The following is a 14,797-nucleotide window of genomic DNA, read 5'->3' as shown; positions in this document are numbered from 1 at the left end:
TATACTCGGCCTCTCGCATCAAGGCCCAAAGAGGTACGAAATTAGGGGATCAGGGGCAGGAGTCCTATAAAAAGGGAAGGGGAAGCAACAAGAAAGGAGCTTTTGGACCATTGAACAGACTGAGCGGCCAGATCTAGGGTTTTAGGCTATCTCTTTGATCTTGTTACTCTAGGATCTTGTTGCTCTCTCACTTTCCTGTCACTCTTGTAACCCTCCAGTTTAAACCTAATAAAACGTCTTTAGTCATCTCATTTCTGACTTCTTTAGTCGACTGAATCCCGTTCAAACAGTGCCTCTTTCACTTGTCATTAGATTAGAGACTCGAGCAAATCATTTATAGCAGCAGAGTACATTGGGATCCAAACAAAACTGAAGATTACATGACAGAAGAGCCAGTTCCAATCTTAAAGTCAATGCTCTGGTTGCAAACTCTCCTCTACAAGTACTTGATCATAACCCGACCTTCCACGCTCACCTTGGTGGCTTGCAACCGCTTCTTCTTCGTTCCTTTCAGCTGCTGCAGTTTCTTGTTAAGGAAGGATTCCTAGAAAAGAAACAGCAAGAGACCTTTATATTTTGTTTAAAAACTGTGAAAATAAGCTTTCAGATTTGGTAGCAAGCTTGTGAATGAGTAAGGAACATGAGCTCGTTAATGTTTTTCAAACCAAATTGGTAACTAGATGGGTATTATATCCCTTGAGGGAATTTAAATTGATGGTAAGAGACAAATAAGAGTGAAAAGTTTAATTAATGGTACAGAGGTGTGTTTTACCTTCCTTCGGAAGCATAGATTAGAGATTTATTAATTCTGAGAATACCCGGAAAACTAAAATAATACAAAGATGTTATTTAGTCTAAAAATGCCTAAAATCAATGTTTCTTAAATTCGTTGAGAACACCTATGTTCTACACGAAAACAAGGAATAAAGAGAAATCTCTTAACTTTTATTAACCAAATCACAAACTGTATACAAACTTAAGCCTAGCAGCTATATATATAATAAAACCGTAAAACCTTAAAACAATAAAGATAATTACCTAAAATTAGTATAACTAATAAAATAAACAATAAGATATTTGAAAATATTTCAAATACTTATATGCATTATTCTCTCCGGGTTGGAGAAGATTCGCCCTCGAATCTTGTTTTTTTTTAGATATTCTTTCTCTGTTATTTTCCTTGATTGGTGATTCCACACTTGATGCATCGCTGAATTATTCAATTTAATGAATATGTCTTCAATGAAAACTTTTCTAGATCTGCGATCACACATCTTTTACTTGATAACGTCCTGATGAATGAGTAGTCACATGATTCCCAATCTTCCAACACAGTGTAGTCCAATTATTTCCTTCACGATTAGATTTTGACGTCTCACTTCTGATAACACCAATGAAATCTCTCATGTTGACTTTTGTTGTCTTGAAAGCATCTTTGCCGAATACAAAATCAATTGACTCGACCATCATCATGTCCTCACCATATCGATCATAGATTGCAGGACCAACAATTTCTTTGTAAACAATTAAATCACTTTCCACAATTAAATTCTCCATGATCCAGAATCGAGTTTTAATTAAGAAACCAAAACACCATTTTTGATACCACCTGATGTAGCGAAAGATTTATAAGATAGAACTAGAATCTTATTTAGTCTCATAATGCTTAAAATCAATGTCTTCTTAAATTCGTTGAAAAAACCTATGTTCTAGCCGAAAACAAGGAATAAAGAGAAATTACTTAACTTTTATTAACCAAATCACAAATTGAATACAAAATTAAGCCTAGACGGCTATATATAATAAAACCATAAAACCCTAAAATAATAAAGATTAACTATCAAAAATTAATATAACTAATAAAATAAACAATAAGATATTTGGAAATATTTCAAATACTTATCTGCATCACTGAGTGACCTATTTAGCAGGGCTCTGACCTCATCAGGTAGGGTCAATCTTAGATTTGAGGCGAATCACAAATTAAAGTCTAAAGGGGTTGTATATGGTCTCATGGTCATTTGCCTTGACGAATCTCCTCTTGAACTCTGACCAGCCAGAAGTCAGGCCAGATTTAAGTTGCATGCAGCATATTTTACCAACAAACACTTAGTATTGTTAAAAACCTAACTTTATCTAAAATCAGAAGGATTCTTCCATACCGAATGCCCATGAAACGAATTACACTTTTTTGTAACATAAGAAGGGAGATTTATTTAGGTTTGAAATCAAAGGAGGAAAGGGTGGACTGGGGATTTCTTATGTTGTATTGAAAATTGAAGAGGAAGGAGAAGAACTTACGGATCATCCTCCTATTAAGAGTCCCACATCGTGTATTGATGTGATCTTTGGGCAATATATATGCGTATGGGCAATCCTCCATTCTTGAGCTAGCTTTTGGATGTGAGTTAGGTTTATCACTAATATGGTATCAGAGCCCATGATGTTTGGCCCAACATATGATTTCCCACATAAACAGTTTCCTACCTATGTAGCTTGTACAAGTGGTCCATATTGCTGTGGTATTTCCAAGGTTTGGACAGTTTCCAATGGACAGTTTCCCACCCACAGCTCGAGGGGGCATATTAAGAGTCTCACATCGTGTATTGATGTGATCTTTGGACAATATATATGTGTATGGGCAATCCTCCACTCTTGAGCTGGCTTTTGGGTGTGAGTTAGTCACATCACTAATACCTCCAAACCCATTTCTGCTCCGCGATCAGAGAGAGTGAGAGATAATTTCGGATGCTTCGAGCGGGGGCGGGAGGAGGAAGGAATAAAGGAATGTAATCGTTTCCTTCATGGAAATTTAACGGTCTCGATTAACAGTTAAGATCTCGCCATGTCATCGAGTGTGCACTAACTATTGACTTGGTGGGGTTGTGTTAAGAAAGTGAACTCCTAATTAGTCAAAACTCAAAAGCCTCAAAAATGCAATTAGAACCAAAGGACATTTGATTGTTTGAGTAAATGTTAATATGGCGGCATCTTCCTAACGAATGGTTAGACTTTTGTTCATGTAGAAAATAGAGCTAAAAACTTGAACAAAACTTAAGTCTATAATTAAAGAGAAAGTCGCCTAAGAACTTGCTCGATCCAAGTCTTCAATTCTTTACACTTCTCTCTACTTCTAATCACACTTGATTACACTCTTAGAACAACAAGAGCATACCTTATTCCCACGGGAAAGTCGACGCTACATGCATGGAGTTAGCGATTGTGTGTTGTGTCTGACTATGCGAAAACGCAAACACTAATGGTCAATTTTCTAACCCATTGTAGAAATGTTAAATGGGTTGATCATGTTATTGTGGTATATTTTTGATGTTACTATCGCTTATGTAACTGATGAAATAATCTAGAAAACAAAAAACATAAATAAATCATGGAGAGGCCAAAACATAGCATTTATAATAGAGAGAAACATCACATGCATTCTGCTTTATCAAACTTAACCCCTAAAATAAATCCTTAAAACATAATGAAAACAAACTGATATGACCATGTTGCCTCATCAAACTGATATTACCACAATCAACTTCTTGTGAAGACGAAGTGACCTTGGGACAGTAAGCACAACATCGCACCACTCAACCTTCCCATAAATCTCATGTTCGTTGAGTCGTTTCTCAAGAGTAATCTCAGCACACCAAATCATCATCTTAAAACATGTTCTTGTATCCCATGAAACCGCAATCCTCCCACCATAATTCACCAAAGTAACACCACTTGGTAATTTAGGCAGTTCTTCCAAACCTTTCAAAATCTTCCAACAGTTTTCCTTGTCGTCATACCATTCAATCACTTTATTCCTTCTATAACAGTACATTACGTTATCTATCACACAGATCGCCGTTCCTATATAATTTATCTCCCATCCTACCGCAGCCCACCTATTTTCCTTAGGCTTGTACACCATGCATGTTCCTGTCTCCAAAAAAATAAAGGTTTCCTTTGATGGCTCCTCTTTTAAGTATATATTCACCGCGTATCTCTGCACCAGGGGTTGGCACATGCTCCCATGTTTGGGTTTAGGATCGAAAATACGTATATCAAATTTTTGAAGCTTTCCAATACGTATATTTTCCCATCAAGAACACTCACGCGAGGGACTGTCCTAGCTATCAGCATGCTTGGAGCTTCCTGCCAGATATGAGACCTACAATCCATGCAGAATACCCTAGACGTGGGTTTATAACCAATGTATCCACCAATCAGGTAGATATTAGAACCAACTGTGCTAAGATTCCACAGGAAATTACCACAAGGGGAAAAATTGGAAGTTGTGACTGAGATCAAAAGATTGTCACCTGACTTCCTCTCTTCCTTCCTAAATGGTCTAAAGCATGGACTGAACCATTGTGGTTTAGGATTAGGGAATCTAGGGACTTGTGTTGGTCTACGGAAGAGAGTAAACCAACGTGATTCTTCTGTACCGTACTGTAAGCACACATAGATACAACTCTCGGTGCGGTTTAAAAGCTTTCGGGTTTGGTAAAGGGCAAGTGAGGCAAGGAGACAGCGGAATCTCTTGGAGACTATGGAAAGAATTGGGTAATACAATACCGAGACGCGGACAAAGAAGTTCAACAGTAAGTCATCAGGAAGATATGTCTGATTAAGTGGTAACGATTCTTTGAAGCTTGTGGCGGTTGCAAGAAGTGGTGAAGACTCATTGGAGTCTGTTGCAGTAGAAAGGTTAGTTAAAGACGTCGACATGTTAGAAGAAGACGTTGGAGAAGATCAGGTTTAGGTTAAATACTTAAATCTTATACGATCGAACAAGATATATGCAAATATGTAAAAAAATATTTTTTTTCCAAAAGATTGAAACGGTTAGTGATGAATTTATCCGATCAGACTTTACATATATAAAAAAAAACCGAAGTGTGTGTTACCAAAAAAAAAAAAAAACAAACCAAAGTGTAGTTCGAACTGTTTTTAAGAAGATTTAAAAAAGTAAGTTTTAAATAACTCTATAATATAAAAAAAAAAGAAACATTCTTGTTCTCTAAAGCAACGCCTAATGCGATTCTCTTCAGGCCACCGCTAAACTCTTTTTCGTGGGGATTTCAGTGGCATTGTTTTTTCCCTCTATAATTAGTATTAGTTTAGTTGCCGTCTAAACACTTCCGGTCGCCCTGGATTTATGGCCGGCGAATATCAACTATGTTGTTGGTGGGAGATGTATTATCCCTATTTGGGACAATTATGAGGAATTGGATGAGAAGATTGATGGATTATCGTCGAGTATTTGGCGTGCGTCTCTTCTCCCGATGGGATTGTTATTCTCCACTGTTGGCATTCCTAGTTAGGGGCTACAGTATCGATGGCCATGTTAGTGCATATGAGGCGACGAAAAACAAGTGCAGAAAGTAAAAAGACACAAAGTTTGTTAACGGGGTTCGTTTCCTACATCCCCGGGACCTCGTCCAGATTTCATTGACTTAGAACAAGGAGCAACTTACAATTGCTATATGGTACAACACACACACACATGCATAGATTACCATCCGGCGCACAGGAGCACACTGTCTTCTACAGCTGCAATCTTCACCGACCTCTTCAATGAAACCTCATTTGCTAAACTCCCCCTGAGTCTAGGCTTCAATCTTCCACCTCCACGGAAGTACTTCACCAAGTACGTCAGCACCCAACGCACACCAGTGACACCAAAACGCTTGATCACCCAAGCACACACAAAGCTCACACGAGCTACACATGATGGCTAACTCCACCACACAAAACGCCAACTCAAACGCCGCCAAACTAAGTCAACATTAGACTCCATCAGACAATGCTTCAGAATGTCCTTCGACACCATGCAGTACCACACACCATGGAAACCTCTCTCTCTCTCTCTCTTCTCTGGGGTCTCGCTTTCTCATAAGGCATGTCCCTCCTTGTATAGCAGACTAGAACTTGCTCTCCACGTCTTTAACTCGCTCTCCAAGTCTTCAACATGCTCTTCAAGTCTTCCAAATACACATAAGGTAACTTTCCATTTTCTTTATGGAAAACATCATCTTCAAGCAAACTCGGTTTTGCTTTATGGAAAACGTCCATATGTCTTCAAGCACATATCCTTTTTCCTTTTTCAATCTCAGCAAGCCCACACACATCACAAAACCCGAACTCCCATTCAGCTCTATCTTCATGACACACGCCTGTACTATCTCTTGTAGTACTTCACGAACTGATACATATCATCTCAGCAGACTGCATCTTCAGGCCATCCATTGTACATGTTGTAAGTTTGTATAACCTTTCGAGGATCTCGATTCGATCACACACATAATCAACATCAAAAACCGCCACCGCCAGGGGATTCCAAGAGATTGATGTACTTTCTAAACTTGGGTTTGAAGGTATGGTAATGGTATGTACTAATTGGATTATACTGGGGTTCATGTCTGGGACTGCGAGATGTCAAGTGATATTCCTTTTTTTTACTCGATCCGCCTCCCCTCAAGATCTTGTTAGTCTGACTTGAAGAACATAAGGGGAAAGTAGAATTTAAACCAAGAAGGGGTCCGCCGATGTTACTACAACAAAACAAAATGAAGATATGGCTTTATCGTTTTCAAAGCAAAAGAATTTCAATGCCATGGATAATTTCAACAAATTATGTTATCTCCTGCAGTTGGAGTGTTTGGGACGGAATATGATGTAATAAATGGATAGCATCCAATGATCTTCTTAGAAAAAGGCATTTACTTACATTGAGAGTCACAAGATAGATCTTACAAGACCAGAAAAAGTGGAGAAAAACTAGCGAATCAGCCTATCCTAGAATGTGTTAGGAGCATCGTGTTACCGATGTCTCTACTATATATTTTTCCTGACAACATGTTTGTTGTCATTTATGTTTCATGTAATCTGTTATATTGATTTAATATCAATAAAGTTAAGATGTTATTAAAATTGTCAATTTTTCCAAAACTATTCCTAAATTTACAAAGAAAAATTAATTGCAGTTAATTGCAATTTATCATTTGGTTTTTGGGCTTAAAACTATAAATACCCACTAATTTAATTCATTGCATATATGATATATTAAAAAAGCCCTTTCCAGCAATCATAAATTTCATTTTATTAATATGTGTAAACACATTCTATGCTTCTAAACAAAAGAAAGAAATTATCTATATTAAAATTGTAATAGTATTGATCATTAAAAAACTTATAAATTAAAATGCATAACATTAAAACGATGCATTTACTTTATATGATAAATCAAATAGTTTATTCATTTTTATGTTACACTATAAAGTATGTGAGAAGTTTAATCAATTTTTTTAAAACTGTTATAAGATTTTTTGGGTTCTTGTCGGGTCAACCGGTGTCTTTTCACAAGTTAATGACGGGTTTTTAGGTTTTATTGGATTATTAATTAATAGGTTTTCATTAAATCCTAATTTTGTGGAAACATATCAGTTGGTAAAACCTCTAATAAAATGCTATATGAAGAACATAAGCCATTTCAGATTATATACGACCACTGGGTTTATAGGTTAGCGGGTCCGAATCAGATTTAAAAACAATGCTTATATCTTAATTCATCTATAAAACACATATATACCCCCAATAAAAAGACTTAAATAATTTTTTTAAAAATAGAGTGCTATCTTTGTATCATTTAAATGTAGATGGACTATTAGTCCTCAGCTTTCCGTTTCGGTTTGTGTATTTTTGGTTTTGGTATTTTGGCTATAAAATTTTAGGAACCATTCATGTATATACAAAATTTGGTTTGGTTTCACTTGGGTTATTTTGGTCTTTGGTTTGGTTTAGTAGAAAATTTGAGAACCAGTTAATATGCAAAAAAAAAAAAAAAAAAATTTGGGTCCAACTAGAACTGAATTGGACCCAAATTTAAACTTAATATGATATCACATCCCGATTCTCGTATTCCAATCCGATCAAGTCTAAAGTTGTCCCAACGATTCTTATCCAAACATTTTGGAATTAATGATCGAAAGAGTCTTCATTTCAAAGGGGTGTATTAGAGATAAAGTCTCCACATCGAAAGTTGGAAAAGATCGTAAATAATAGGTCACATAAAAAATCTCAAAATGACATTCACTTTTACTTTAAACGGTCAAATTTTTTTAGTAGCACTTTAAACTATCAAGCTGACATTTGTATCACAAAAACTTGAATCGTAACTTACTTAAACTGGATTTGTTTGACTAGCACTTTAAACCATCAAGCTGACATTCTGCTTCAGTCTAATCAAAACTTATATAATGACTTAATCACTATCTATCTATTACTATAAAGAAGAGATTCACTCTCTTCTCAGGGTGCCACGTCATCAATTCAGATGCCTACAGCGCGACACCTGTCCACTTTAACAAAACTCAACGTTTCATTAATTCAAAAATATGGGCTACGTTTTGTGTGGGGGCTTTAAATCTAAAACCCATGATATTTGGTCTTCGTTTTTATTGCTCCGTCCAAGCAATATCAAAGGTCGTCGCAGGCAAAACGTTACGGAAGTCGGATGTATTCAGTCGTCGTCTTTAATGCATTCATTAACAACATCCCCCATTCCTCCCACGATTTTTCGTTCTGTGCATCTCCATTACTGCCATCGTGTGAAATTTTCAACTATAAATTCTCTGAAAATTCATATGTACATGAATTAACGAGGTCTGCCTATGTTTTCTTTATAGAAGTGGTACCGTTTTTTTGGTTTCATCCAGATTTTATTGTTGTTAGGAATTTTGTTGTTTGGTTTTGCTCTTAGGGTTTATGTAGTTCGGTTCTGTTCTTATGGTTTGTATTCGATTTTGTTTTTGGTGTTTGTGTCGGGGTCGTTTCATTTAGACACATAGGTGGCTAAATGCTTAAAGACCCCTACTTTTTTTTCCTAACAAGACACATAGGTGGCTCCATGTGAAAGTTGTGTTTTCTCTTCCTTATGATATCGGTGGTGAATCTGTTTTTGTTTCAGAGGGTCAATAACATCATGGGTTCTTTTCTCTTTCTCTTGAAGGTAACACTCTACTGCTTCTTTTGTTCCTGAATTCATCTTTTTTTGTTTGTTTGTTATCATGAACTTAGATATAAATAGATTTCTCTTCACAAGAGAGGAGTATTGTAGATAGATTTTAAGGGATCAGCAGAAAATTGGTTTTGGATTCTACTCGCGTATGTGGCTGTATAAGATCTTTGGATCATTTGGTTCGTTTTATGATTGGAGCTGTTGTTTTTCAGTTGTTTTATGATAGATATGTATGTGTATCGTCTTTCCTTCAGATAGCTTTGATCATTTATCCAAATGAGCTAAATAAAGCAGCACAACCGGTAATCAAGAATTAGTGTTTTTTGAAAGGATATAGTTATAGTTTGTTTCTTTTGTCTGTCTCTCCATCTGATTTTCTTTCTCATGTTACAGTCGTTGGCTAAAGCCAAGTATTTCAAAAAGGTAAGCAAAAATGGTGTTATGCATCTTAGTTTGTTTGACGTTAAAACACATAGCTATTATGGTTAACCTGTAAATCTGTAATGTCTTCTCATGTTTCAGGAATATAAAGCTAAGCAGTATAAGCTGAAATAAATGAGAAAAGATTTGGACGATATAATGCAGGTAAACACACAAGAGATTTGTTGTGCTTGATCTGTAAATAATGACTTCTCATATAAAGACTTAAAAAGAAACTTCAAAAAACCAAATGGCTTGAACCGTGGAAACGTGTTGTGAAAGCTAGAAGGATGAACGAAGGCTATCTAATCAAATGGTTTCAGTAAAAAAAATTTAATAAGGGAGTTGACACAAAGATGAATCCCATATACCTTTTATTTGTGAATCTATATCAGACCTTTATTGTGTAGATATTATTAAACTTGCGTACAAAAAAAAATCAATTTGTAACCGACTATAAATGCTTGGAAACAAACAGAACTAATTATATTTTAGATTTCTTTCACATTCATTTAATTCAACGTATTTTCCACCCAAACAGATTTCTTGGGATCAATCCTGTCAACCTCATGATCCTCTAAAAATAGATCTGCTTCTTGGATGTTTTCCTTATATTCTTCACATATCTATTTAATATTCACAAATGTGACCTCAAGAAATGATAACGGTCGAGACTTTGAATCTTGGGTAAGGAAAAGTTTGGAATCAAAGCGTGGAGCAGGTAGAAAGTGTTCTACAATATGCCTCATACCAACATGACAGAGAAATATTTTAGATTTCTTCACATCTAAAAACGTACAACTACAGACGTGATACACGTATTTTTTTTGAACAATATAACATACACAATATTAACTAAACATAAATTATTTATACCCAGACCATGAAAAACTTCGAATGAAAAGTAGTCCCCACAATGAGATAGGGGTAAAAGACGACAATCACCAATTGAAGGGGGTCAACAATTCATGCGATACCAACAAAAAAAAAACATATAAGTTGAGACGGAAACCAAAGAAGCATCTACACAAACACACCAAAGAACATAATGCAGATTCAACAATGATCACATTAAATAATAAAACTAATTGTGAATAAAAAGACTATCGTAACTTAAACTGTCATGTAATTATATGACCACCATCGTATATTAAAACTCTATTGAAAAAACGGAATTACATATGGAATTAACGGGGTAAACGTAGTGGGACACTATTGCAATAAAATGGCAGCCATAGTCATGTGAACAATTAAACTCCTGATGAAACCCAAACTAGGATCGTGACCCCACAAAAAAACAAGTTAACATCCTAAACACATAACATTGGTTATACTACAAAATTAAAATAAACACTAGGGGTGTAACTGGTGACAAATAAAAGGAATATATGGAATGATATGAATCATTATTTATGGAATTTTGTGGAATGGAATCAGCATTCCATTTGTTCATGAACATTTTTGATTTGGAATGATTTTTCAAATGATAGTTAAAATTTTATTTGGAATAATATGGAATGTTGTGGAATTGAATGGAATACCCTTTTCATTTTTCTTTTGTAAATGATGAACAATTTTTGGAATGCATAGGAATTAAGCATTCCGGAAGTTTTTATTCCAAAAACATCCATTCCAGTTGGAGCCTAGATCTCGATCCGCGCAACCGCGCGGATTTTTGTTTTCATTTATATTTATATAAACATTTTATTTTCAATTCTAAATTGGTATATATTATAATATATATGTGTCTATCAATTTTTGAAACATAATAAGTTTACGGTATATTTTTCATTGAATAGATTGTTTCCAAATTTCACATGTATTTCTATCTTCTTCTATATATATATTTTCGGATTATTATTTCATTATTAAAATCATAACTATATATATAATGATTAGTAAAATATTGTTTTATTGCCATATTCAAAGATATTGTAACATTTCACAAATTTAGAAAGTTTTTAAAAAATTAAACTTTTCGCTTCATAGATTTATATTATCAAGTAAATAATTAAACATTTTGTTTTTGTTTATTTTTTAAAATAAACTATATAGTTTAAAATTTGTTTTCATTGGTTTAAGATAGTAAAGATTAATCATTGTTAGATAATATGATTTTTGTTATTTAAAAAAAAAATCTTTATAATTTTAAAAGTTAACATCGACAAATATTTAAATAATTAACATATGGAGGTATAGTATTTCAACATTAAATTATATATATTTAATTTATAATATCTATAAATTCAATGAATCTTCTATTATTTAAATTCAATTATTGATAACCCAATAAAAATTTATGGTAAGCCCAAAATTTAAATGATAAGATTAGAGATTAAATGTAATATGACTTTATAAGAATAGGTCCATTAGGTCTATTTTTTAAAAAAATCACACATGAATCAAAGTTGTGACTTATGTTTTAATATAAAAGATATTGAACCGTTAAAATAAATATTTCTCAAAAAACGTTTAAAAAATACCAACAATTAATAATTTAAAAGAAGAAATACAAATCACCAATCCAAAAAGACACACTAAATGTCAAAAATTTAGTAACTTAATAAATTACATCAACTATTCAGCTAAAAATGCTTTACAGCAACACAAGACAAATAAAAACAAATAGAAATGTTAAACTATATTAGCTAAGTTAATGCTACTTTTAGTTACAATAAATTAAACGTTTAATTTTTTTTTTAACTTTTCTTTATACAAACATTTTAAAAAGTTTGTATTATTAATTTATTTTTTTGCCGGCCCGTTGGGCAGGTTTCCCATAGTTATCAATAAAGTAGACAACCATTCAAACTATTGTATTGGGTTCATCACTATATGTGCAAACACTAAATATACACAGTTTTTCATCTGCTTCCCCAAAATAACTTTGAAGATGGTCAATACTATTGGACCAAATAAAGCCAATGGGCTTTAGCCAAATTATTGAGAAAAAAACGACTTGAGCTTTTGTATTTGAAAACCCAAAAACATTACTGATGATGTAAGAGAATAAGTCTCACATCGGTTAGAAGAAGAGAATGTGAGCATTATATATATGTTCCCATGATAAAAGTGTTTAAACGGTTCAGGGAGAGAGGAAGGTTTCCCACGCTTGCGCTGCCGCCGCCTTCCAGCCAGCCCGCGTGGATTTGGGTTTTGGTTTTTGGCTTGAGAGAATGTAGCCCCATGGCCACTTCAAGATGTTGTTTTTGAGTCCAATTAAGCTCAACGTTTTTTTGGCTCATTTCCATCTCGAATAAACATGCATTTCATTTTAAAACGATAAGTAGTAGTCTGAAAAAACGTCACGCAATTAATTGCTCGCCATATATTTAAACGATAAAATAGAGTGAGCGACTCTTGGGGAAATGTTTTTGTAACTTATACTTCTCAAGATCTTTGCCAAATCCTCACTAACGAGCACACGTTTTGTAACAGTTACAGGAAGTAGCTCTTCATCTTCTCTTTAAATATCAGGCTCTCTTCTTCTTCATTCTTTGCTTTCTTATCGAAATCCAACATCAAAAATATCCCAAAGCATAAGTCTATAGGCTCAAAAGTGTTTTGTAGAGTTTATAGTTCGTCGAGACGATCACAAGTAACGTGTGATTCGTCTTACATGGTTGTATTCTGGGACACAGTATTTTGCTATGTCTCATCTCACTACGGAGAGAATATTTAGAGTTAAAAAAAATTATATCTTGACTACATGTATGTTTTCGAAAACATTTTCGTATCGCTTTTCATTTAGTCTTTTGAATCGTTTGTTTCCATATTATCACTCTTATTAATATCATTTATGTCAATTCATTTTTCCGGCTTATACAATCTTAACTCTAAATCACTTTTGTTATAAAGCTTTGATCGGATGGAAAACGACTTATAAAACGTTTTATTTTATTTTATTTGAAACGGGTTTGCGATTTGATCTAAGAACTTCCGTTTTTGGTTTCTATACATTATTCTTAAAACATAATAAAAACCATGGACGATTTCTAAAGCGAGTTTGTGAAACAATCAAAATGCCTATGGTTTATTCGAGCGCTTTAAGCGAGTTTGAAAAATGGGTCTTGGCATTACTATACAATTATCTTGTATATTTGTGTTGCTTATATCGGTGTACTAACATACTATCTCGTTTGCTGGTTTTCAGAAAAATGACGAACCATAACAACACCATGGATAATCAAACTCGACTCCACGTTTCCGCAACTGATGCAACCATGACTACACAACAACATCAAATACCGTTCCAGTGGGAAATGTTGGTGATGAAACCACTCGCCGTAGCCTGTTCGGTGCTGGTTTTTATCAAACGGGTTCAGTTGAAGGATCCACAAGTGCTCCGGTTGCAGCTCCAACTCTTCTGGCTGTTCCTGGTGTAATCTCTAAAGGATTGATGCCAGAAAAAATTGATGGCAAAGGCTTCAAAACGTGGCAGAAGAAGATGATGTTCTTCCTCACAACGATGAAGCTTGAAAAATTCATGCAGAAGGATAATCGCATTATCCCTCACGGGATTGAGGATGTGTACACTCTCGCAAGTGTTAAAATATGGGTGCATTCCGGCTTCATCCCCAAAGGATACATTTTGGGTTACCTCATTGACCCATTGTACCGAGTCTATCTGGAGATCACTGGACAAGAAGTACATAGGTGATGACGCTGTCTGCCAGAAGTTTTATGGTTGAAAAATTCCATGACTTCAAAATGGTGGATTCAATACCCATCATGGATCAGGTGGAAGCGTTCTATCTCATTTGACATGAAATCGATGTTGAAGGAATGTCCCTCTGCGAGACATTCACAACTCTCAGCTTCATTCAAAATCTCCCTCCAATCTATGTGGATGTCAAGAACTACCTGAAGCACAAAAAGAAGAAGATGGGTCTCGAGGAGCTCATCATGAGGCTTCAGATGGAATCCATGAAACGAAATGATGACAAGCTCCATGCTAAAGAGCACAATGTCATCATGGCTGAGCTCAAAGGCAAAGGAAAGGTACACGCCCACTCTCATGCTAATCCTTCCAAAATAGCTGTAGTCCGGAAGGCTCCTGGAACAAACTTCAAAAAGAAAGGCATTGAAATCAATGCGAATGTGGAGAAAATTCAAGGAAAAATGTCACTACTGCCACAAAGTTGGTCACATGACTGTTGAGTGTCGTGGCAAGATCAGAGAAGAGAAGACTCAAGAGAATCTCACCGAGGAGGATATCCCTGTAGTGGTGACTGAGGTCAACATGGTTGAAATCAACAACCCTAAGGAATGGTGGTATGATACAGGTGCCACCACCCACATTTTCACCGATAGTGTGGTGTTCATCACCTATCAGAAAAGCAAGACTCATGAGAAGATGTTCAT

Source organism: Brassica oleracea, chromosome C5, assembly GCF_000695525.1.
Source record: "Brassica oleracea var. oleracea cultivar TO1000 chromosome C5, BOL, whole genome shotgun sequence".
Taxonomy (NCBI): Eukaryota; Viridiplantae; Streptophyta; class Magnoliopsida; order Brassicales; family Brassicaceae; genus Brassica; species Brassica oleracea.
Note: the sequence above shows the minus strand (reverse complement) of the source record.